Source organism: Macrotis lagotis, chromosome 1 (assembly GCF_037893015.1).
Source record: "Macrotis lagotis isolate mMagLag1 chromosome 1, bilby.v1.9.chrom.fasta, whole genome shotgun sequence".
In the NCBI taxonomy this organism is placed as follows: domain Eukaryota; kingdom Metazoa; phylum Chordata; class Mammalia; order Peramelemorphia; family Peramelidae; genus Macrotis; species Macrotis lagotis.
In genome coordinates, this window is record NC_133658.1 from 343467244 (window position 1) to 343489419 (window position 22176).

A 22176-nucleotide genomic window follows, 5' to 3' on the forward strand; every position below is an offset into this window, starting at 1 on the left:
CTGAATGAATAGAAAGTTTGATCTTCAGGGACTCAGGGGAAGCATTGAGAGGGTGAATGAGAAGGGCAAAAGAGGAATTTAATGATGTTGAACAGCTTGTATTCCTGCATGGAAAGATGATACTGATGACTCATGTGAAGCTTCTCATTTATTAGAGCAGTTAGAAAAAGCTTATATAGGCAAGGCACAGAAGGGAGCTGAATATGAAGATATAATATATTTTAAAGATGGAGTCAATGGGCAAAAAAGGAATGAACTGGGAGAAAGGGAAAGGAGAAGTAGAATGGGCTAAGATTTTATGCAAGAGAGTCAAGAAAAATCTTTTGAAATGGAGTGGAAGGGGGGAAGGTGAAGGGGGAATGCATGAAGTTTCATTCTCATTGGAAGTGGCACAGAGAGGAAATAACATATACACTCAATAGGGTATAGAAATCCATCTTACCCTAGAGAAAAAGAGAAGAAAGGGATGGGAGAAAGAGAACAGGGGGAGTGGGGGGGTGGATAATAGAAGAAAGGGAAGATCATGGGAGGAGGGTAGTTAGATACAGGAGGAGAGACAGGGTGAAAGTAGAGAGAATAAAATAAATGGGAGTGGAGAGGAATAGAATAGAGGGAAATACAGTTAGCAATAACAACTATGGGGAGAAAATATTGAAGCAACTTCCCTGATGGACATGGTGAAGAATATCATCCATCCCAAACAGAACTAATGATATCTGAACTCAGACTGAAGTACACTTTTTTTCTTTTTTTCTTTATTTTTCTTGAGGTTCTTCTATCTTCAAGGGGGAGGGGGATTATGTTTACTTTTAGAACAAGACTAGTTTAGTAATGTGAAAATAAATAAATTTAATTTAAAAAAAGAATGGATCCACTTCTCTTTGTAATATTCATTCTCTCAATAATAGTTAACTGGGGGGGTGGCTAGGTGGCACATGGATAAAGCACCCCCTGGAGTCAGGAGTACCTGAGTTCAAATCCAGCCTCAGACACCTAGCTGTGTGGCCTTGGGCAAGCCACTTAACCCCATTTGTCTTGCAAAAAACTAAAAAAAAGTTTTTTTAAAATAATAGTTAACTAGGCAGAGTTGTTTGCCACCCTAGTAATTCCCACTCTTCCAAGTTTCATTGAGGCCTCTTTGGCGTTCAAGAGTGCCACTGACCCTTTTTATTAATTCTTTGCTAGAAAGGATTAATAAAATGATTAATTACTCAGAATCTATTTCTCTCAGAGTTTTTATTCATCACACTTTGTTCAAAAAAAGAAAAAGAGAAAAAATTTGCTTCAATCACCACTCAGAATTCATCAATTCTGTCTGTTGGATAGAATTTTTAAACCATTTATGCTTGGATTGTGGTGAATTCTTTTAGTGGTAAAGTTACTAAGTCTGTGAAAGTTGATTATCTATATTATGATATCTAATATAATGTTCCCCTGGTTTTGCTGACTCTGTATCAGTTTATACAAATCTTCCCAATTTTTCCTGAAACCATTTTCTTCATCATTCCTACAGCACAATAGTATTCCATCATATTCATATTCCACATCTCGTTCATTCATTCCCTAATTAATGAGCATCCCTTCGGTTTAGAATTTTTTATCATCACAAAAGGAATATTTCTATACATATGGGTTCTTTTCCTTGTTTTCTTGAATCAAGGAGCCTATGTTGGGGGAAGACAGAACACTAAAGGGAGCTGAAAAGTATGTGTGAGTGGGAGGGATACATTTGTGAGGGTTTGGTGGCAAAGTCTGGAAAGTCGGAAGTACAGCTAAAATAGAGAGGTTGCATCAGGAAGAACTTACCAACAGGAAAAAATCCAGAGAAGAAAGAGTATGCACAGGAGAGAGCAGTCAACATATGAGTACTGAGAAAAGAACATTAGATTTGGCAATTGCTAAATTTGATCTTTTCTAACTTTGGAGAGAGTATGTTCAGTTGAGTGATACCATAAGAAGTCAAATTCCAAAGGGTTGAAAAGTGAATGAGTATTGACAGTTTTCCAAAAGATTGGCTGAGAAAAGGAGACTTGGAATAAGCACACTTGTCACAGGTTAAGTGACTTGCCCAAGGTCACTTAACAATCAGTGAATATGCCATATTAGACCAATTAGTGGCATACCAGAGACCTCAGTATGTTCTTTCTGCTATTTCCAGGTAACTCTTAGAAAGTCTCAACTAACTAGTCACATCCCACTCACAGAAAGCTGAGCAAAAGAAGAATTTTCAAGGGTTCAAGCCCTCCATAATCATCTTTTCCCTCAGGGGAGAAGGTAGAGAATTCAGGTAGGGTCATGGGCCTTTAAACCTTTTCCCTAATCTAATTAAGTTCCTTCCTTCCCTGAAAAGAACCTTGGTAAGGAATGGGCACTAGTCTTGAGCTCCTCATACCCTTGTCTCTCTGCCCCTATGCTGGCTGTCTGGGAGGGGAAGTAGGTTTCCTGTGCAAAGACCACTGGTTGCCCTTGAGAACACGAGTTCATAAATCCAGACTCGGGGCTATCTTTAAAGCTATATAATTCACAGCCCGGGGGCTCAGCCAGGTCTAAAATGATCCGTTTTCTATCCATGATCTTCCCACCCCAGCCAACCCTCCCGCCCCCAACCCAGCCTTCTAGGAGTAGGGTTCCTTCAGCGCTCCCTTGATCAATATACTTATCAAGGCGTTCCTATCTATGTAGTGCCTGGATAAATGATCACACACAGGAGATCGTCTCTAATACTTTATTGGAGCTCAGAGATGAACAAGTCCCGGGATCCGGGACCAGGAGGAAACAGCCCGAACTCTTCTGACATTCCGGTTTCCCTATTCCTCCCTGGGTTCACCCCCGTCATAGATGGGAGGGTCAGCCCGGGCCGCGGGGCTTTCTTCGGCGGGTGGGGTGGTTTCTGCTGCGGGTGTGGTTGTTGCTACCTTTCCCTCTGGGGTGGGAGCAGGTGTTTCAGCAACAGCTGTACCAGCTGCGGGAGTGGCATCAGCGTCTGTGCCAGCTGCGGGAATGGCAGCTGTGGGAGTGGCAGCAGAGGCTGTGCCAGCTGCAGGAGTGGCAGCTGTGGGAGTGGCAGCAGAGGCTGTGCCAGCTGCGGGAGTGGCAGCTGTGGAAGTGGCAGCGGAGGCTGTGCCAGCTGCTGGAGTGGCAGCAGTGACTGTGCCAGCTGCGGGAGTGGCAGCTGTGGGAGTGGCAGCAGAGGCTGTGCCAGCTGCAGGAGTGGCAGCTGTGGGAGTGGCAGCAGAGGCTGTGCCAGCTGCGGGAGTGGCAGCCGTGGGAGTGGCAGCGGAGGCTGTGCCAGCTGCTGGAGTGGCAGCAGTGACTGTGCCAGCTGCGGGAGTGGCAGCTGCAGCGGCTGTGCCAGCCGCGGGAGCGGCAGCAGCGGCTGTGCCAGCCGCGGGAGCGGCAGCAGCGGCTGTGCCAGCCGCGGGAGCGGCAGCAGCGGCTGTGCCAGCCGCGGGAGCGGCAGCAGCGGCTGTGCCAGCCGCGGGAGCGGCAGCAGCGGCTGTGCCAGCCGCGGGAGCGGCAGCAGCGGGAGCGGCAGCAGCGGCTGTGCCAGCTGCAAGAGCGGCAGCAGCGGCTGTGCCAGCTGCGGGAGCGGCAGCAGGGGCTGTGCCAGCTGCAAGAGCGGCAGCAGCGGCTGTGTCAGCTGCGGGAGCGGCAGCAGGGGCTGTGCCAGCTGCAAGAGCGGCAGCAGCGGCTGTGCCAGCTGCGGGAGCGGCAGCAGGGGTGGGAGTGTTGTCTCTGGGCTCTCCAGTTCCTGCTGCAGTGGTCAAGGTTTCGGCATTGAGAGTTGTTGTTTCTGACTCAGTCACGTTGCTGGGCTCTTTCTCTTTCAAAAGATCCTGATTGAACTTGACCCTGGACACACAGCACTTGTTTTTATTGGGACAGATAGAATGCTCCCTCTCACTACTCTTGCAGTGACTCCGACAACGCCCTGCATCATTCCAGCATTTTTTGTCTGTCCAACCACCTGCCCAGGGAAAGGAGAGAGAGCACATGGTGAATGATGGGCCAGTGGGGATGGGAGAGGGAGCCAGGTTGGGAGGCATCGGAATGGGAGCAACAGAGATTGTACTGGGGCAGGGAGGGAGGGGAGGATGACATTGATTCTAGGACACAGTAATCCCAAACACTAGTTCGGATGGCTGTCAAGACAAGGGTTGGAGACCTAGAAAGGATGGGAATCCGACTTGGAGATAGGTGGGAAGGGTGGGAAAAGTGGAAAGCAGTATAATGAGGAAGGGAACGAAAAAAGAAGCCCTCCAAAACTTTCAGACTCTAAAATCCCCACCACACTAAGTTCATTCTGAACACCTGAATCCTCCTGTTTTCCCCCCACTCCCAGAAGCCCCAGAGCAGGTGAGAGGATGGAGAGGATCATTTTGAACTCTCAACCCCATCCTATCCTTCTGACCCCAGGATATGCAAAGCAAGCTTTAGAATATCTGCCCAGTTCTTAGGTTCAGTAAATAAGTCCCCAGAAGATGTTGTTTAGTTGTTCAAATTGTGTGGCTTGTTCCTGACCCCATTCGGAATTTTCTTGGTGACCAGTGATTTGCCATTTTCTTCTCCACCTCATTTTACAGATGGAGAAGCAGACAAACAGGGTTAAAACTAACCAGGGTTAAACTTAAGCTACTAAGTGTCTGTGCCTGAAATTGAACTCAGGTTTTCCCAGCACTATAGACACTGTGCCACTTAGCTACCCCAAGCCAACCCAGATGCATTGCTCTAGAGTGCTAATTAGGATCTTGGGAGGAGATTCCCAACTAAACTGACTTCTTCCTCTTAACCAAGCTCCAAGTTGGGGAGAGGAGGGGGGAGATAATAGGAAGGACCATCAGCTAAGGTCTCTGGTCTTTATGATACAATGGAAAGAATTTAGAGTCAGAGAACTGGGTTCAAATCCCAGCCCTTTCCTCATTGCCTGCAGGAATCTAAGGAAATACCCTTAACCTCTATAGATCTCAGTTTTTTTTATCTATAAAATGAAGTGGGAAATAGGGGGAGTGATGAATTAGAAAATGTCTAAGATACCTTTCAGCACTTAAAGAAAACTAAGCTTCTGTGATATAAGGGAGGCAGTATAGTTTAGAAGAAAGAACATTTGTCCTGAGTGAGAAAACATGGTTCAAATCCTACTTATGTGACCTTGAGCAAGTCAACCTATCTCCCTGAACCTCAGTTTCCTAATCTATAAGAAAGTGAAGGGGGTTGGACTAGATGAGACATGAATCTAATAAGAGGTTGGAGAATATCTCTGAGGGGTCTTCCTTTTCGAAATTTGAATCATGATCTAGGATTCCCCTAATTCCTCATAAGATGACCCAGAACATGTGAGGGAAAGAAGAATGGGACCTCTGGGTGATGAGCTCTGACTCAGACTGCATAATATTTTAAAATATCTGCTCAACCAAGAAAGCTTGGATTTACATCACTTCCCAAAGCAGTCAAAAACTTACTTGGATAAATTGCATGCAGATACCCAGTTAAATAATAACAGAACACCTTCTTCCCAGACACCATGTCCTTTTCTCTGCCTCAATTCTCTTTGACTGTTATAGTGCCTTTAATAATGTTGGTTATACTCTTCATCTTAAAACTCCTTTCATCTTTCTTGGTTCTCACTACTTCCTTAAATCACTATACTCTCCAAGTATTTCCAACACTGACTCTGCTATCTGAATCCCAAAATGTGGGCATTTGTTTTTTAAGCTGTATTTTTTTCCAATTATATGTGAAGACAATTTTAAACATTCATTTTTTTAGAAAATTTTGAGTTCCAAGTTTTCTTCCTCCTTCTCTTAACTACCCTTTCTTGAGATGATTAACAATTTGATGTAGGTTATATATGAAAAGGCATGTCTGCAAAGTTTCATTTCTCTGCTCTCTCTATTTCACTCTTCACCTTTGATCCTTATGAGAATGATTCTGAAATCTCTATCTCCTTTCCCAGGTTCACACTTTTAATAACCATAGAACACATCCACCTGGATTTCCTGGCAATTCTTCAAACTTAACATATCTACAACCAAACTCTTCATCTTCCCTAAAAACCATTCAGCCCCCTTAACTTGCCTAGTTCTGACCATGGCACCACCATCCACCCAATCATTCAAGCTCAAAAACTCAGAATTATCTTTGACTCTTGCCTCTCCCTTTTCCCATATACCTCCTTCTCATCACCTCCATTCTCCTGTCCCCATTCCAGTACAGGCTCTAGCTAGTTCTGTGAACATTGGCTAGCCCAGAACTTTAGGGTTTCCTGGATCCTTCAGGAAAGGTAAAGACTGAGAAGAGACATAACCCATGTGTGTTAAAATCAAAAATAAAGTGGAAATGGATGATACCCTATTCACAAAACAATAGACCAAAGAAATTTTCACACAGTAATTTTAGGAAAAGTAAAAAGTTATTCTAGTAATTATAGCTCATTAGGATAGAGATCAAAAATCTAGATACATTAAAGAAGAGTTTGATTTTTTTAATTTCTGAAATTAGAATATCTGAAAATGATTCTAACCTACATGGATAGAACTTAAGTGACCTTAAAAAAGACTTAAATACAAGCCCTGTCAATTTATGGATAGGGAAAAATGAGGTCATGATAAGGTCACACAAGTGACAAAGTCAATCTTTGAAGTCAACCTCTAACTCCAAACTATAGTTCTTTCCAATTCACCACACTGTCTCATGCCAGGAAAATATTGCCCTCTCCTGAAGTTCCAAGTCCTACAAAACACAAAATGTTGGGCTATAAGGACTTCTGAGTAATCCTAGGGACATCTCCTAGGGATGGATTTCAATGCTCCCTAATGACCCTGATCTATATCCCTCAGACTTTAGCACCTGCCATGATCCAGTTTGACCCAGTCCCAGCTCTCTTTCTTCCCTCAAGATAATTCCCAGTTACCTTGGGTTGGCTGTGGCAGAAATGAAATAATGGAAAAGGCTAGGAGAAGGAGCTTCATGGCTGGTATCCCCTAGAGAAAGGACCACAGGGCTAATAGAGAACTGAGAGAGCACCCTGTGTGCTGTGGGCTGGAGTTTCAGAATTTATTACCATCCTCAGTGGGGCTGGGCCAGGGGTGCTGAAGCAGAAAGGGAGTAGAATCCTGTGCTGTCCAAAGTCATTGCATTAAGTCACACTACCCATTGATTAGTGACCTCAATTAGGTTCTAAGCTCCATCTATAACACTGTTGAGAGAGACATAAAGTAGAGTCAATGTAGTCAGTTATAGAAGTATAGAATTTTGAGCTATTAGCGACCTTGGGAATCATCTTTTTACCTAGCAGGAACAAGACCAGAGTAGAGAAGTGATTTGTGCCAGGACTTGCTGGCAAGAGCCTAAAATGGAACCTGTATACTTTGAATCTAAAGGCAACTCTTTTGCCACTCTATAGAATTATCTCCCCATCCCCTTGTCCAAATCCTTGTCTAAGTGGTGAGAATGGGTATATTCACTGATAGTTTCTCTTGTAAAGATCTCTCAACCATAATATGAGGACTTGGTTTCCCCTCTTCCTTTGAACCCCAGTTCTTATCAATTAAATTGAAACAATACAGAGAAATTCAGTAAAAAAAAAAAAAAAAACCATAAGAACCAGACCTTTCTGCCCAGTAAAAAATTTGGAAGCTTTGTTACTGCTGACCCCTGGTGGGATGCATTGAAGCCTTTCCTCCTTAAAATCTCTCCTAGTAAGTACCCTTCAACTTTCTGCCCTCTTCTATCCCAATGGGCTCTCAGGAAGCCAACTAATAGAATAAGGGGGTAAGGATTGAGGAAAAAAGAAATGTTTGATCCAGTGAATCAGTAGACCAGTTCTAGTTCTGCCTCTAATTAGCTTTCTGACTTTGAATACACACTGTCCTCTCTCTGGTCTCAAAATTTCCCCATATGTAAAATGAGATTAAATTAAATCATCTTTAAGACCCCTTCCAACTTTAACATTCTATGTTCTGAGGTCCCTCCCAGGTCCCATTTTATAGGATTCTGGTATGTTATAACTCTCACATTCTGTACCTCACCCCCTTCCCTTTAGTCCTCTGTGAATTTCAGGTATTTCTAAATTCTGGTGGTATTTGAGGCTTCAGTCTAATTGCTGTGCAGATTTTAAGGCTTTTATTCTCCTAAAATGTTTGAGGAAGGTTTTCCTCATTTTGTTAAAATTACATCCCTATACAGCCTCTTTTTTAGATTGTCTTCAGATGAACTAAATGAATTGACTGCTCCATAGATAGTTCCATTAAGCCCTCCTACCCAATCTCAGTGATCTTTCCCTCACCTTTATTACAGCACCTCATATTCTTCCTTTGCCCAAAGGAATATTTTGATGAATATCATAAATATTTGTATAATTGCCTTCCTTTCCTACTAGGCTTCCTATTTTTGGAGGCCAGTGGCAATGACTTTCTCTCATCAAGTGCCCAAGTATACCAAGTATATATGTGGTAGCCACTTCAGCAGTATTTGTTCAAGGGAAATAAATTAACAAGGTGTTAAAAGAAGATAGACTTACGTCTAGGAAGCAGATAGGAAAGGCTTCCCAAAGGTAATGAGACTATAGAGTGTGCTTGAGACTCAGGGAACTTAGATAAATACATTGTAAACTACTTGAAGATAAGCAATATATCTAATGGACCAAACTGGGGGTTCTGCAAACAGAAGGTGTTTGATCAATGTTAGTTGGTTTGTTAAAATGACCATCAGATAATTAGAGAGTCACTTAAATTGGAGGAAAAGCATGAGAAAAACTACTTTGGAGAAAGACTTGGATATTGGGATTGGGGATAAAATGTGGACAGTAATGAAAAGGGACTGACTGGCACTGCTGGTATGCCTTGGAGAGCAATGTGAGAGAAGACTGATTAAGAAGAGGAAGCCATAGTATCACATACCTTGAAAGCAAGGTGAAGGACTCAGTCTGATTTTATAGTGGGGAGCCATTGTAAGGGATTGAGCAGTAGGCTATCATAGAATCTTCAGGATCTCTTATCTCTAAAGCCCCTAATTATTCAGGTATCCCTAGGCAGCTGGGTAACACAGTAGATAGAGATCTGGGTCAGGAAGACCAGGTACTTCTTAGTTGTGTGACCTTGGACAAGCCTGCCTCAATTTCTTCAACTGTAAATTGAGGATAAAGTAGCTCATGACTCACAAGTTGTTGTGAGGTTCAAATGAGATAATAATTATAAAAACAGTTACCACAAGGCCTATTGGAACATAGTAGGTGCTCAATAAATACTTATTCCATTCAAACCCATTATTCTGTGACCGCTTAGACCTTGACTGAAAGATAAACATTTGGACTGAGCTTTGAAAGATGGCTAGGAGTTTGACGGTCGAGACTGGGAAGTTTGAATGGAGGCATAGGAGTAATTTTAAGGGACCCAGAGTCAATTTGACTGGTACAAAAGGTGTCTGAACTAGAGTGGGAATTGTGGGTATGGAAGAGTGGAAACCATTTTTGAAGGAAGGAATGACAAGGCTTGGCCGTGAAGTAGACAGCCAAATCAAGTTGGAGATGTCAAATACCTGGAGTCATAGAATAGGAGTTCAGGTTTGGGCTCTCCTACATGCTACCTAGAGGTATGGCCCAGAGGAGATCTTCTCATCACGCTAGCACCCTGTACCCTCATAAGTAAAATGAACCAATTAAACTAGTCAGTGTTTGAGATGCCTTCCAGATCTAAATCTATGATCCAATGGTGCCTTAAAGGATATAAAAGAGAAAGAGAAGTCAAAGAGAACTTGGAAACTTCCAAATGAAGAAAAATGGAGGAGTCATATAAAGAAATGGAGTGAATGGGAAGGGGGGACAGTTCAGGGAAATATAATGAGAAATCTAAGAATGAAGTATGGTGCCAAGAATAATAGAGTAGGAGTCAGCATAGACCTTTGACTTCTTCCTACCTCCAACATTTACTACTTCTTTTTGAAAGTCTCTAATCTTAGGTTCTTCATCCAGAAAATATAGTGCTTCCCTCAGAATGTTGGGAGGCTCCAATGAGAGAAGTAAAAGTCCTTTGTACAACTTGAAGTGGAGACAGAGACAAAGTACCATAGAGATAAAGAGATAGAGACTGAGAACTCTCAGATCATTGATCTACAGGCCTTCTATTCTAGAGACTGCTTAACATGGACCTCCTCTGGGATATTCTCTTCTGAGAACTTATCTCAATTCCAGCTGAAGAGATCATTTATTATTGTAAATCCATAAAACTTTGATTTCTGTTTTCTGTCTTGCTAGGATAAATTTATTTATTAACTAATCACTTTCTGTGATATTCTTCTGTATAATAAGCATTTGTTGAGAAGGGGGTACCAGCTATCTCTTCCCCACCAAGAGTGATGAGAGAATGGATTTCTTTTAGAGCCCTTAGACATCAAATGAGACTAGAGATATTTGTGCGGTGGTAGATAGCGGGATAATTTAATATTCCTCTTCAAGACTGGAGGAAAGGTGGCCCAACCTCATCAATACTGACTTTGACAATCCTTCCCCTAGAGAGTGTGTTGACACTGCCAGTATGGTCCTTCTCCTGATGTGCACAGTTGTGCATCAGATCTCAGATCATATCTATTCATTCCATCCTTGAGTCTAGATAATATATATGTATGAATGCTATATATGTGTATTAAGATTTATATATATATGCTTATGTATATGTGTATTATATACATAGATAAAAGTATATCTAGAAGAAATATAAAATAGATACAAGGTATTTAGGGAGAGGGATCAATAGAAGTTGGAGAAATTATGAAAGACTCTTATTCCTATGCTCCACAGATGAAGGAAATTACCTATCTATACAACTACTAAACCCTCTACAGATTTATGCTATCTAACCTCAACTAGGTCAGTAGTCAAATATTCTCTTCTTCCCCACACTCCATAGCAGCTATTCCAAACTCTTTCATTTCTCCTCAAGTCTCCCAAGACCCACTTTTCTACAACCTCTCAGACAGGGCTCTCATCTCATAGATCATTGATAGCTTTGGGAAAGTAATTTCAGTTGAGTGATAAAATGAGAAGCCAAATTCCAAACTTTTGAAATGCAAGTGAGAGAAGAGCAACTGAGTAATGACAGTTTTCCAAGAGTATGACTGAGAAAGGATAGAGGACAGGAAATAAGCATTTGTATAGTATTTTCTATATGCCAGAAGTTAAGTGACTTGCCCAGGCTAACATAACTAGTTAGTATCAAAAGCCCATATTTGAACTCAGGTCTTTATGACTCCATGACAGGTACTCTGTCCACTGTATCATCCAGCATCCATTAGAAAGGAAGGAGAAATATAGAATAATGGTTTTAGGGAATAGTAGGCTCTACTGAAGAATATTTTTTATGGTAGGGGAACACTTAGACACGCTATATAGGTAACTCAGAAGGAACAAGAAGTCAGGAGCTATTAATTGCATTTTGGAGAGACATGTTTGAGGGGATGGTCTTTTGAATTGTCACCACCCTCTTTCTGACCACCAAAGCTTAAAAGCTGATTTATCTTTTCTCTTTACATTGAATTGGATGACAATTATTCTTCCTAACTTACTCTGATTTTGTGCCTACTCATTCCCATGGCCACCATTGGAATGGACTCCAACATGGGCTTCCTACAGATAATTACAAAATTACCATCTCATACCTACAAGAGGCTTTAGAAGGGATCGAGTTCAGGCATACCTAAACAATATCCCCTCAAAGAAGTCAACTGGACTCCACTTGGAGACCTCCAATGATCTGTAACTTCTTATCTCCTAAATTAACCTATTCCAATTCTGTACCTAATTCAATCATTTTTTCCTTATATCTTTGTATTGCATCTCTCTTCCCCCAGTTCTCTTCTGTACCTTCTCTCCTCTTAAAACATCACTTTGATCAGATCACTCAGAAGTCAATAGTTCTTCTTTACCTATCTATAAAGCTCTTCAGCCTGGCATTCTAGACCCTCCACAATCTGAATTTATCCTAATTTGTCAGCCTCACCTCACAGGAATGCCTTTCACATACCTTAGCCACCAACCAAACTGACTTCAAATTCTTAATCATGCTTTGTTCTTTCCAGCTTATCATCCCTTAGTTATGTCCTATTTTTTGAAATCCTTTGAAGTTCAGTTCAATTGTTGCTTCTTTCATAAAATATTTGGCAATTATATCAATAATTACTTATAATCTTCTGTTTCCACAATCAGTTATTTTGTATTTTTAAATAAGTTTTTATTGATATTTCTTGCATCATCATAATTATTTCATGCATTCCTACCCCCAGTAAGCCATCCCATATAATAGAATGTATTTTTAGAGAGTAAAAGAGCAGCACAACTTCAATACATTGAAAAAAATCTGAAAATATGTGCAACGTATATTATCTGTAGACCTCTCACCTCCATGAAGTCAGAGGTTGAAGATGTCTTTACATGTCTCTTCAGTTGAGGCTTGTTTGATCTTTTATATACATTTACTTTTTTATCAGTACCATATTACTTTATTGGTATGTAAATGGTGGCAGCTTTTTAGTACAGATTTTGAAAAGTCAAAAAACCAAAATATATATGTAGTGGCAGATTTAATAGTCCCTCCCAAAGTTGGGAAAGTCAAATTGAGGCATAGATAGCTCTTATCACTGTTAACAAGGATATAATGGACAAAAAGATATTTCACCATAAGGACACCTAGATGATGCAATGGATGGAGTGCCAGACCTTGACTCAGGAAGACCTGAATTCAAATCTAGCTTCAGACACTTGATGCTAACTAGCTGTGTGATCCTGGGCAAGTCTCTGAACCTAAATTGCCTTGGGAAAAAAACAAAAAACAAACAGAAAAAACATATTCTACCATGTCAGATCAGGGTTGGACATGGGGTTGGGGGTGCATTTTGGGCAGATTAGAAATGTGATCAACCAATTTGATGGACTTTATGTTCATCCATGTAGCAGATTTTGATGAAATCAGATATTTGGGGATCATTTTTGTCAATTGTTGGCTTGTACAATTTCAGTAACGATGGTTGTCATTTTTTTTCCAAGTGAAAAGTACATGCCATTGCATTCAGTCCACTCTCCTAGTCATGGCAATCTGATTTCTTGATCTCCTGAAGGAAAATATTACTGTCTCATTGGTTTTAATTTATTTTTTTATTAAAGATTTTAATTGAGTTTTATAATTTTCTCCCAATCTTACTTCCCTCCCCCATCCCACCCCACAGAAAGTAATCTGTTAGCCTTTATTTTGTTTCCATGTTGTACACTGATCCAAATTGAGTGTGATGAGAGAGAAATCACATCCTTAAGGAAGAAACAAAAAGTATAAGAGATAACAAGATCAGACAATAAGATATCTGGTTTTTTTTCTAAATTAAAGGGAATAGTCCTTGAACTTTGTTCAAACTCCGTGGCTCTTTATCTGAATACAGATGGTATTCTCCATTGCAGACAGCCCCAAATTGTCCCTGGTTGTTGCACTGATGGAATGAGCAAGTCCATCAAGGTTGAACATCACCCCCATGTTAGGGTGTACAGTGTTTTTCTGGTTCTGCTCATCTCCTTCAGCATCAGTCCATGCAAATCCCTCCAGGCTTCCCTGAAATCCCATCCCTCCTGGTTTCTAATAGAACAATAGTGTTCCATGACATACATATACCACAGTTTGCTAAGCCATCCCCCAATTGAAGGACATTTACTTGATTTCCAATTCTTTGCCACCACAAAAGAACCTGCTATGAATATTTTTGTACAAGTGATGTTTTTACCCTTTTTCATCATCTCTTCAGGATATAGACCCAGTAGTGCTATTGCTGGATCAAGGGGTATGCTCATTTTTGTTGCCCTTTGGGCATAGTTCCAAATTTCTCTCCAGAAATGTTGGATGAGTTCACAGCTCCACCAACAGTGTAATAGTGTCCCAGATTTCCTACAACCCTTCCAACAATGATCATTATCCTTTCTGGTCATATTGGCCAGTCTGAGAGGTGTGAGGTGGTACCTCAGAGAAGTTTTAATTTGCATTTTTCTAATAAGTAATGATTTAGAGCAATTTTTCATATAGCTATGGATTGCTTTGATCTCCTCATCTGTAAATTGCCTTTGCATATCCTTTGACCATTTGTCAATTGGGGAATGGCTTTTTGTTTTAAAAATATGACTCAGTTCTCTGTATATTTTAGAAATGAGTCCTTTGTCAGAATCATTAGTTGTAAATATTGTTTCCCAATTTACTACATTTCTTTTGATCTTGGTTATAGTGGTTTTATCTATGCAAAAGCTTTTTAATTTAATGTAATCTAAATCAGCTAGTTTGTTTTTGGTGATGTTCTCCATCTCTTCCTTAGTCATAAACTGCTCCCCTTTCCATAGATCTGTACTGTCTCATTGGTTTTAAAGTTTCATCAATTTCTCAGTATATTTCTTCTGTGCCATTGGTTTAGAAAATACTTGGCAAAGTTCTTCCATGCTGCATCATCCTAATTGAAGAAGTAAGACGATGGGCAGGTAGACAAAGGAGGCATAAAAATCCAAGTTCATCTGCCAGTTGATGGCAGACTCCAAGTTTTGGTGGTAGTTCTATCACACCTATGGGGGGGACAAAGTCATCATGGTTGAGATTGAGATAGTGAAGGCACAGAAAAGGAGATGGAGCAACAGGTGGTGATGCAGAAGAGAAGGAGGAAGAAGAAGAAGGGAAGGAGGAGAGGGGAAGAGGAGATGGAGGAGTAGCTAGAGAAGAAAGAAGAGATTGAAGAGAAGGTAGCGGTGGAAATTGTGGTGGAGGTGATGGTGAAAGAGGAAGAGAAGAGGAGGCAACAGCACTGTGACTGACTGAGACTAGGGTAACTGAATTAGACTGGTTGCTCAAAAGGTAGGACAGAAGAAGTGTTAGTGGATGAGAAGGTGGAGAGGTATCTAAGGGCAGCACTACCTGGGAATCAAGCACTGTTTCTGTTTAAGCACTGTTGAAGCAGGAAACCATAGAAACTCCCCTTTTCTGCACTTCTAACCTATTACACTGACTTGATTTTTTTGGCCCACAGTTGTTCTTTCCATTTATGTTGCTGGAGTTGCTGTGTATTTTGTTTTCTTCATACTATATCAATCCATAAAGATCTTACATAATTTTTATATCATAGTAATATTCCATCATATTCATGTACTACAATTTGTTTGACCATTCCTCAATCAATAAACTGCCATTTAGTTTCCAATTCTTACTAACATAAAAAATATTAATATAAAAATTTTGCTGTGTAGAGGAACTTTCTTCTTATCAGTGGCTTCCTTGGGACATAAGTCCAGTAAAAGAGTCACTGGTTCAGTTTATTTGTCACTTAATTTGCTAATTCCAAATTATTTTCCAAAATAGTTTACCATTTCACAACTCGACCAAACAATGAATTAGTATGCATAACCTTTCATAATCTCTCCAAAAGTTGACTATCATTTTTTTTACATTTCTGCCCATTTGTAGAATATTGACTTGTTTTGATTTGTATCTTATTATTAGTGATTGAAGCATTCTTTCATGTGGCAACAATTTCTTTGTAGTTCTTCTTTTGAGAGCTGTTTGTTCATATACTCTCAGCATTTATCTAGTGGGAAATGGATATAAATCAAAAGATAGAAAGATAGATGGATAGATGATAGATAGATAGATAGATAGATAGATAGATAGATAGATAGATAGATAATGGATACAGACATAGACATAGATATAAATTGTTTATATATCTTGAATGTCTTATTAGTGATTTGATACCAAGATTTTTCCCCCTATTCCTAGATGCATTGATTTTGTCTGTACAGAAGTTTTTCAGTTTCAAATAATGAAAGATATCTATCTTTTATAATTGCCTCTCTCTAATTTAGTTAAGAAAACATCTTAAACCTATAGCTGTGAAAACTGAAATTTTTAATATTAAGATTGTATACCCATTTAGAATGTATTGTGGAATATGATGCAATATATTGATATAACCCTAATTTCTACTCATCGGCTTTCTGATTTTCCAACAATTTTTATCATGAGTTTTTTTTCCCTCTAATTTCTGTTTTCCACTTTATCAAACACTGGGGAATACAATTTTATTGTTTTTGAATTTGTCTTATTTTATATACCCTATTGATCTATCTCTTTGTTTTTTATTCAATACTGTTTGGCTTTGATAAATACTGTTCTGTAACATAACTTAAGGTCTGAAAGTGCTATTCTTGGATAGCTAGGTGGTGCAGTGGATAGAGCATTGGCCCTGGAGTCAGGAGAACTTGAGTTCAAATCTGGCCTCAGACATTTAATAATTTCCTAGCTGTGTGACCTTAGGCAGGTCACTTAACCCCATTGTCTTAAATTTAAAAATAAGAAAGTGCTATTCTTCCTTTAAACCTACTTTTTTTCATCATTTCTCTTGATATTCTAGATCTTTTGTTTCTTCAAGTGAGATATCCAAGTTACTATTCTATTACATTCTGTAAAGCATCACCTTGATAATTTGATTGGTATAGCATTTAAAGTATAAATTAATTTTGGCAATATTGTTATTTTTAGTATATTGGCACTGCCTAGCCATGATCACTGATTATTTTTTAAGTAATACTTTGTCACTAAATCTCTACAAGACTTTGTTTATGGAGGTCAATCCCCAGATATTTTATGCATTCTATAGTTATTTGAAATGGAATTTCCCTTTCTAGTATTGCTTCTTTGCTATTTTTATTAGAAATGCTATTGATTTTTGAAGATTTATTTTGTAACCTACAATTCTACTCAAGCTATTATCTCAGTTAATAACTTCTGATTCTTGAAATTTTCCAAGTAAATCATCATATCATTAACAAGTAAAGGTAATTTTATCACCTTTTTACTTATCTGCATCCTTTAATGTCTTTGTCTTATTTTACTACTGTTGCTAGCATTTCCAGAACTATATCAAATAGTAAAGGGGAAAATGGGCATCCTTGCTTCACTCCCATATTTACTGGAAAAGATTAGAGTATATCCCTACTGCAAATATTTCTTGCTTTTGGTATTATACAGATGCTTTCTAAGATTTTTTTTGAAGTCTCTCTATGCCTAAATGTTTAGTTATGTTTGCTTTTTAATCAAAAAAGTGTGTCGCACTTATCAAAAGATTGCTCCCTGCTCTGCCTATCTATTGAGTTGATAGTGTAGTTTTTAAATAGTTTGAATTTGAATATTATTAATTATATTGATTGTTTTCCTAATAGTTGAGTCAACTTTGTGTCTCTCAGGTTTGAATCCTTCTTGAGCTCAATGAATGTTTTCTTAGGTAAAATGTTATGGTATGTTTGATAGGATTTTGTTTAAAATTTTTGAGTCTGTGTTCATTAATAATATTGGTTTATAGTTTTCTTTCTATGTTTTATTTTTCCCCTGACTTAAGTTTTAGGACTCTATTTTGTCTCATAAAAAGATTCTGGTAGAGTGATTTTGCATTTTCTGAAAAACATTTGTGAATTATGGGTTCTATGTTAGGTCCAGACCTGGGTTTCATTCTTGTCCAGGTGAGCCAAAGTTGAGTATCATTTGCTGAGAAAACAAATTTTAACCTCTATAGAAACTCCAAACAACTCTCAATCTCATCTTGGTGATCCCAAACAAAACATCCTCCATGGAGACCCCAAATGACTCTCAATCCCTGTGGAAGCCATAATACCTTGCTTCCTATTATCATATACCCTATAAAAAAAAATATACTCTCCACTACCCTCTGCTGGAGTCTGCTCTGACCCAACCGACCAGTTTTACAATCCTTTTGCCTCCATTGTGATCTTCTTAAATCAAGGACTTTCTGATCCCACCTTTAAAAGTTTGGTATAACTTTTCTGTGAATTGCAGGACCAAGAATTTTCTCTCCCCTGTGGTAGTTCCTTTACATTTAGATCTGGTTCCTTTAACTAAGATTGGGTTATTTAAGAGTTCTTATCTGGTCTTCTGTTGGTTGAGGTATTTTTTTAGTTTTCAAGATATTTGTCTTTCTTTTGTATTTTCAGTTTTGTTGGCATATAATTGTACATAATATGTTCTGATTTTTTTTCCATTTCTTCTGATTGTGATTTCATCTTTTTTATTTGTATTTTTATTAGTTTGATTTTATTGGTTCTCTTCTTTATAATCAGATTAGCTAAAGATTTATCAATTTTCCAAATTTTCCAAAGAATCAGCTTTTAGAGTTAGCATTTCTATTTTTTTGTTTCCAAGTTATATATTTCCCCTCTAATTTTTTATCTTCTCTTTTGTACCTATTTAAGATTTATTTGTTAACTTTCTATTTTTTCAAGGTTTTTTTTTCCCAAGGCAAATGGGGTTAAGTGGTTTTCCCAAGGCCACACAGCTAGGTAATTATTAAGTGTCTGAGGTCAAATTTGAGCTCAGGCACTCCTGACTCCAGGGCTGGTGCTCTATCTACTGTACCACCTAGCTGCCCCATCATTCTATTTTTTTTAAACGAATTTTCAGTTCATTATTCCTCTCTTTTTCTAATTTGTCAAGGTACATTTTTTAAGGACAAGATTTCCTCACACCCACCATCCCACCCCCAGTACTACTTTAGTTGCTCCAAAAATCCTATCATTTTCTTCTAATTGTTTCTATGAATTGTTCTTTGACCCACTCATTTAGAGTTTCATAGTTGTCTCCATTTTGATCTATACCTGTCTTTATGTGTGTGTGTGTGTGTGTGTGTGTGTGTGTGTGTGTGTGTGTGTGAGAGAGAGAGAGAGAGAGAGAGAGAGAGAGAGAGAGAGATCTGAACCAATATTTTTATTGCATTATGGCTTCTAAAGGATATATTATGCTTTTTTTACATTTGTTTTCAATATCACTTGATATTGGTATTTATAGTCAGTTTAGTAAAATTTTCATGTGCTGCTGAGAAATATATAAATTTTTACTCTCCCATTTAGAAGATGCCATAAGTTAAATTCTAGTTTCTTCAGCAATTTGTTCAGTTCCATATGTTTCCTTTTATTTATCTTCCTGTAACATTTTTCTGAAACTGAAGGATATTGAAGTGTCACTATTGTGTTACTGTTTATGTATCCTTTCAACTCAGATGTTTCCTTTTTGAATTTGGATGCTAAAGCATTTAAAATATATAGGTTGATTCATGATTTTTTTCATGATATTGGTTTATTATCTATAGTTCCTTTCAATGCAACATAGTTTCCTTGTTTGTTCCTTTTTATTTTTTGAATGTTTATTTTTTTTCTTTATGAGACAGCATGTTTGCAACTCTTGTTTTTTGTATTCATGTGCTGCATAGCAAATTTTTTTCATTCCCTTGGTTTTGCGTCTGTTTTTTAAAAGGGTTTAAAAGTAACAGCTTGTAGATCTTCAACTATGACAAACTTAACTCTCCTCAGCAGTACAATGATTAAAGACAATTCTAAAAAACTTTTGATGGAAAATGCATCCAGAAGGAACTGTGTATCTGAATGCAGAGCAAAACATACTATTTTCAATTTTTTAATTTATTTTATGCTTTAGGCCTTTTTCCCCCTCTTGCATTTTTTTCCCTTTTGCTCCAATTCTTCTTTTACAACATGATTTATAAAGAAAAATGTTGAACATAGTTAAACATTATAACCTATATTAAGTTACTGTCCAGGGGAAGGGAAAGAGAAAAATATGGAATCAAAAATTGAATGGTAAAAACTATCTTTGCATATAGTTGGAAAAATATATAAATAAATTTATTAATTATTTTTTAAAAATCTCTTCCCAGTATCTATGTTCTCCCAATCCCCCAAGCAGCACTTGCCCCTAGGAGTCCCAACTCCACCCTTTCCAAAATAGGATAAGTAGACTTTTCAAGCACCAAATCTCTCAAAGCACACCAAATATGAAATCCTCATCTCCCTTCACAGGCAATCTGTCTTCACCCAAAAGAGCTTTCCTTTTCCCAACTTTTTAATCCTCCTTCCTCCTTATCCACTTCCCTGTAGACTCTTCTTCTGAGACCATAGAAGTCAATTTCCCCCTCATTGCTAGCCTTTTATTTGATTCTAACACATTACCCATTCCTCTTTATTCCCCTGTTCCTCTCTTCCATTTCACATACCCTACCATAGGATAGTGCAACAAAAATAAACAATTACACCTGTTGGCAGGGTGTGCTCCCCTTTCCTCCTCCCTCCCAAGTTCCCATCTGCCTCTTCACTCTTACCACTAATAGTTTTTCACCTTCACTCTGGTCTCTTTGTGTATATTAAGAAGGAAGTCTCTTATTGGTCTCTTTTTTGTCTCTCTGCTGTTGTTGCTATCCTCATCTGCTGCATTTATTCATTCCTACAGTTCTGTTGTTTGGAGTATTTGAGAAGCAAATAACTTCTCTAGTTAGGGTTTTCTTTCCCCCCCAAAAAAATGTTTCAAACATTTCTTGATTTTTCAATGTCCATAATTTTTCATGTACAGTTAAGCTCAGATTTTCAGGGTGGGTCATTTTGGACAAAATCCAGAGCTCCAATTATACTTCTAAACACAGTATTCTATTCTCTTCAGTTCTATTCTATTAAGTGCAGAATAGTCTTGTCTTATTCAACTTTCCTTTCTTTTATATTTAAAGAAATTTCTCTAGATCACTTCTAGTTTATATCTGTATTGGTTTTAAATTGAATTGTTAAATGTAGCCACTGTGTGTCTTGGAGTTTGCAGCCTTGGTTTTTGTTGTGATAGTTGTTTCCTGAAAGTGATCTGTGAATTCTTTCAATTATTATTTCTTTTTTCATGTATTTTTTCTAGACACTTCTATTATTTGTTTAGGGTGTTAAAAAAATTTTTTTTGTTCTATCATGCAATGCCAGGAGAACCATGCTCCTTGTGTCATTTCTTTGGAGACCATTTTCAAGATCAATATATTTTGCTTGTATAGTAAGCATATTTTCTTTAAATATTATTGCTTTTTGGTTTCTACCAAATTGTCCTTTACTTCTGTGTATTTGTATTCTCAATCTATTGATCTCTCTTTTGTTTGGTGTGATTTGCCATTACAGAGTCTAGTTTTTCTACTCTGCCCATTATTTTTGCTGTGTAGGTGATAAATTCCATTCTCATTTCTATTTTGAACCACTCAACTACAATGTGCTCTGGTTCCATGTTCTCAAGTTCTACAAGATTCTCAACAAAGGTTGAATCATTTTTCTCTATTTTGTAGTACTTTTTTAAAGATGCCTGGGTTCATTTACTAGATCTAGAGGCCCATATCTTCTTCTTTTGTTGCAGTTTTTCTTATTGATTTATCTGCTTATATTTAAAATCTTTGGTAATTTTGGTCTTCTTCCCCCTCACTTTTCCATTTAACCCACTTTCTGATTCTGTCTCCTCTGATTGTATTTTCCTTGGAGACTGAGTCTTCAAGCACCTCAGGCAATTCACAAGTTCATCAGCCTATTTCTCTACCCCAAGTGAACTTTGAGTGATCAGAACTGGCCCAGCTGGATGTTTTGCTCTTTCTCTTGGACTTAGAGAAGTGTTGCATAAATCACAATCCCCTTCCCACACACACTAAGTGTCCTTTCCTTCTTTAGCCAGGCACTAGCAGTTCATAGCTATGCAGAACTGATGCTAGTGAGCTATTGGTCTAGGTCTGACTCTGCTGCTGCTATAGGATTGTTGATCCAGGCACTTGAAGTTCAAACTCTTGTAGCACGGTGCTACAGGGTTGTGGCCCCTAGTAGTCTTTTAATCTTGAAAGGCAGTAAACCATAGAAATTTCCAAAGCCTAAACAATGGTCTCCACAGCACTGGAAAGAGGAAGGAGAGAGATTAAGGGTGTGGATTTAGTTGTAAGCCTGCTATTGTTGACTCAATGCTGCTATTGTGGGAAGTGAGGAGAGTGCTTTATCTTTGATCCATAATTTCATTTTTGGAGAGGTTTGAGAGTCATGGGAATTAATTAATTCTTTAAAAAAAATATCTGTTGGGTCGGCTAGGTGGCGTAGTGGATAGAGCACCACCCCTGGATTCAGTCATACCTGAGTTCAAATCCAACCTCAGACACTTAATAATTACCTAGCTGTGTGGCCTTAGGCAAGCCACTTAACCCCACTGCCTTGCAAAAAAAAAAAACTAAAAAAAATCTGTTTCTCTATTTTGTTGCTCATGTGCAACTAACATTTTGAACTTCAGTTTTCTTATCCACAAAATGGATAGTTTCCTTTCC